This window comes from Babylonia areolata, chromosome 13 (genome assembly GCF_041734735.1).
Source record: "Babylonia areolata isolate BAREFJ2019XMU chromosome 13, ASM4173473v1, whole genome shotgun sequence".
Taxonomy (NCBI): domain Eukaryota; kingdom Metazoa; phylum Mollusca; class Gastropoda; order Neogastropoda; family Buccinidae; genus Babylonia; species Babylonia areolata.
In genome coordinates, this window is record NC_134888.1 from 14,958,732 (window position 1) to 14,963,764 (window position 5,033).

Sequence of the window (5,033 nt, forward strand, 5' to 3'; positions counted from 1 at the left end):
TTATGTGGTGAAATCAGCAGGAACAAAAAGCAACAACAACAAAAAGAAGAAGAAGAAGAAGAAGAAAAGGATATGCCATACATTCAATCTTTGTGTCCATCGTCCTCTCTGTGAGTCTGTCTCTATGTGTGCTGTGTGTCTCCTTTTGTCTCTTTTCATAATAGTGTCCATCTACGACTCACAGAAATATGTGCACACAGACAGACAGACAGACAGGCACACATACACACACACACAGTCAGACACAGACACACACACACAAACAACAACAACAAACAAACAAAAAACAAAATGAAAAACAATAATCAAAGAAGAAGAACAAGAACAACAACAAACAAACAAAAAAAACACCCCCTCCACCCCCACCCCTCTGCGTGAGTTGCAGTAGTGCAGTCTGGACAAAACAAAATTGAACATGAGTTTTAGCTGCATTCATGGTAACAGCAACTGTAACATTGCAATAAAAGCAAGGAAAATAAAGTTCTGTCAGGTGAGATGGCAACATGCTGTTGGCTTGCTTTTGCAGTGAGTGGGATTTTGATATTGTACCACAATACATATGCAGTATTGGACCGGTGGTACAATTAACCAGCCCGAGGCGCAACTTTACTAATGTCATCCCGCACCCATGCCCACTCTCTCTCTCTCAAACACAAAATGGTTATGAACCATAATGGTAATAGCCAGTGGTGTTAATGTCCATTCCACATTCTGGGACATTCTAAAAAATTGCCACCGACAACTGACTTGTTGAAAATGCAGTGTAATTGTCTTTACATCTTCTTCATGATGGTATGTGTATTAGAATCCCTGATATATCACGATAATCACGATAAAAAGCAACAGCCATAAACCCATTTCTCATTTCCTCTGTAATTGTTTGGGGGTTAGGGGGTGCATGGGAGTGGTAGTACCTCTAGAGGGGGGGGGGTGGGGGGGGGGGCTTGACACGCTCTTACGCGAGTGAACTAGCCAGGTACAACATCGACATCACTGCCGTAAGTGAGACCAGACTGGCAGAAGAAGGCAAACTCTGTGAGCGAGGCACAGACTACACCTTCTTTTGGAGTGTTCGCGGACCTGAAGAGAGACGTGAGGCTGGAGTTGGCTTTGCAGTGAAGACAACCCTCGTTGGCAAGCTGGCTGGCTCCCCGAAAGGAGTGAACGATCGCCTGATGACGATGAAACTTCCTTTATGCAACGGGAAGAAGTTTACACCATTGTCAGCACCTACGCGCCCACCATGACCAACCCGGATGAAATCAAGGACAAGTTCTACGAGGACCTGAACGCTGTCATCACCACTGTTTCAAACGCAGACAAGCTCATCATTCTTGGTGACTTTAACGCGAGAGTTGGCTGTGACAGCACCTCCTGGGAAGGCGTGATTGGGAAGCCTGGGGTTGGCAACTGTAACAGCAATGGTCAACTACTTCTCCAGACATGTGCCGAGCATGACCTTTTTATCACAAACACCGTCTTTCTGCCTCCCTACCCGTAACAGGACGTCATGGATGCATCCTCGCTCTGGGCATTGGCATCTCATCGACTTTGTCATCGTCAGGAAGAGGGGCAGGCAGGACGTACGAGTCACGAGGGCAATGTGCAGCGCCAAGTGCTGGACAGACCACCGCCTTATCGTCTCCAAACTCAACCTCCGCATCCAGCCCAAGAGATGGCCTCAGGGCATGAAAGCACCCAAACCCCTGAATGTCAACAAGCTGGAGCTAGGCAACATCAAGCAGAGCTTTGCTGACACCCTGGAGGAACGCCTTGAGTCCACCGTGCTGGACAACCAGAATGTGGAGGCAGCATGGGGTGCACTGCATGAGATGTTGTACAACACTGCCATGGAGTGCCTGGGGCCTTCTGCCAGGAAGCACAAAGACTGGTTGATGAGAACTGCACTGAGACCAAGCAGCTGCTAGAAGACAAACGCCAAGCCTACAGAGCCCACATTGAAGATCCGAAGTCACAGTCAAAGAAAGACATACTGAAGAGCGCACGCAGCACCATCCAGCTGAAGCTGCGGCAGATGCAGGATTCCTGGTTGAGCAATAAAGCTGATGAGATCCAGGGCTTTGCAGACAGGAACGACATGAAGAACTTCTATAACGGCCTGAAAGAAGTCTACGGTCCCACTACCTCCGGATCCGCTCCACTCATCAGTGCTGATGGTTCCACCCTAATCACTGACAAGGATGGGATCCTTGAGAGATGGGCTGAACACTTTGACAGCGTACTGAACCGCCCTTCCACCATCAATGATGAAGCCATCGACCGACTCCCCCAGGTGCCAGTCAGTGAGTCGTTGGATGCCATTCCAACTTTGGAGGAGACCCAGAAAGCTATCAAATCAAATCAATCAAATCAAAAACACTTTATTAATCCACATGGAAATTAAGTTGTGCAATCACAGGCTCATTGTAAACACTGGCATAAAATCATGCGCAACATAAGAAGAGATTAAAACTAGTCAAATAAGAATTCCCAATAGCTGACGATATACTAACCCCCCCACCCCCCCCACACACATACTCATGTTAAGACAATAGGGTATTACACAACAATATTAACAAATGAAAACATCCAACAAAAAAAGGGTATAAGATTACTAAAAATGACATGCGCGCACGCACGCACACACACCCACACACACATACACACACATGCACACACACACACACACGTTATAGACCATATGGTATTGTACAACAATACATAAATAAAAACATCAAGGGAATAAATCGTATATATAAGTAAAATGCACACACATACACACACACACACACATACACAACACACACACACAAACAACGTATGCATGCACATAACATATGTCACGCCAATAAGATTAGAACATGTAACATTAAGATACATGAAATCCAAGTAAAATAAGAAAATATTTAAAAATCACTTCCGATCCACACACACACAAAATGTCGTGCTTGCCCGTGCTCACCCGCTCAGTCCACATGCACGCATAATTGTCTGCTCCCATACACTCGTCTTGCTGGTGAAGTTCAGGTGTTTGCTGTGGCGAGGGGGCTTGGGGGGTGGGGAGGGTTCACTTAGTGTATTGGATGTTTGATTGTGTGCGCGAATGGCTGTAGGAATAAATGAATTAATGTATCGAGATGTTCTTGGGGTTTGGGGCTCTAAACCCACCAAAAAATGTCTGAACCCTTTTGCATTAAGTCCCATGTAGTGGGGGGTCTTGCGTCGGGCCCAAAATTTTTATTTTGCTTTCAGTCAGTTTTCTATTGTGGGATGTCGCAAAAAAGGGTCCTTTTCTTTACCCCCCACCCCACCCCCCTTTCCCTTTACTTTTTTCCCCAAACCCGTCTTTTTCATGTTTGGTCAGGTTTCCCCCCCCACCAAAGGTCGTAAAGTTTAAAAAACTACAGCAACGATGGTTTAAAAAATTTTGGCGCTCTCTTGGATACTTAAAAGATTTCCCTTTTTTTAAACAGTACATGCGACTTTTTCTTTTTTAAAGAGGGGAGTTAGTTTTCATTCCAAGCACCTTTTTTGCGGGTTATCACACCCGAAATTTTTATGATTTTACTTGTTTCGACCCCTTCAAATTTTTGGTTTTGATTTTACTTAAAGGGGATTTCTTTTTTTTGAAGTTTGAAATTTCAAGCTCTTTGGGGGTTTTTCCCAAAATTCAAAACCCAAAGGGAAATTTTTTTTCACCCATTCAAAAACCTTCAATTTCTCTCGGGATCCTGTCATCGGGGATCCCGTAATAATCCTGTCATGCGGAAATTTAACTGCAAACTTAACGAGGGGGGGGCCCAATTGGTCGATTTTTGCATTTAGCCGTATACAAAAATAAAAAAAAAAAGGGGGAAAGGTGAAACCCTTTTGGGTTTCACCTGTGTTTTGAAAAAACAGTTAAAAATTTAAAAACATTTTTAAAAATTTCAAAACCCGAGGCTTTTAGTAAGGGGCAGTCTAAAACCCTTTAAAACGTCGGAAAAGCGGAGTCCCAGGCATCATTTTTTTGCTAAATGAGGTTGGGAAATTTTATAAAACACTAAAAAACAAAAAACAAACAAGGGGAAAAAGTTATTTTGATTTGTCTAAAGGGGTTAAAGTAGTTTTTTTTCAAGAAAACCTTTTTCTTCATCCCACATCTGTTTCCCTGTACCAAAAATTGGGAAGGGATCTAAAAAAAGGGTTTTTCCGCTCCTGCAAATAGACAATTCACTCTCCAAAAAAAATTTCAAACACAGCAAAATGTAGGCTACAGGACGGGGGTCATTTACAAAGAAACAGTGTTTTTGGTACGGGAAATGAAGGGAAATTTTTTCCCCGATAGATTGGGTTTTTGGGATTTATAAGGGGACTGATTAAAAATAAATTTTAAAATCTGGTAGAGCTACGCACAGTATTTTAGTGTATTTTTACGGATCATATCCCGGGGAAAGCCCCTGGTTTAGTTCCTTTCCCCTAGGTCCACAAAAAATGGATGGGGTGACTGAGAAGCTTCAAACCTGTTTTCCCGCTCATCTGGCAGGGATGAAATCGTCCACAGGGTTCAAAGACGCCCTTTCCCTCATACACCCCGTAAAGCGCAAAGGAAAACCCTCAGGCCTGTACAACCATCCCTGAAATTTTCCCTGCTGCCGTCAAGCAAGACTCCGGGGCCCGAGTGCAAATAAAAACCCCTTAAACCCTCACCTTGAAAGAGCCTTTTGGGTTCCGGAAAAAAAACGCGGGGGCTTCGACATGGTGGGTTTTCTGCCCAGCCCAAAAGTTCCCGGGAAAAGAACGCCGACCCTTTTCTCCCCCTATTCGATCCGCCAAGGCCTCCATACTGTTTGCCCGAGAGGCCTTTTGGGGAAAACATGGCGGAAAATACGGATGTCCCGAAAATTCATCACCAACATCGGGAACTACAAAGATGGGATGCTGGCCCGACAACGGGGGAGACTTTAGAACCCCCCCCTGTTTTCCAACGGGGTCAAACAAGGGTTTTGGGTTTTGCCCCCACCCGTTTAAATTTCATGTTTCAGCCATTCTGG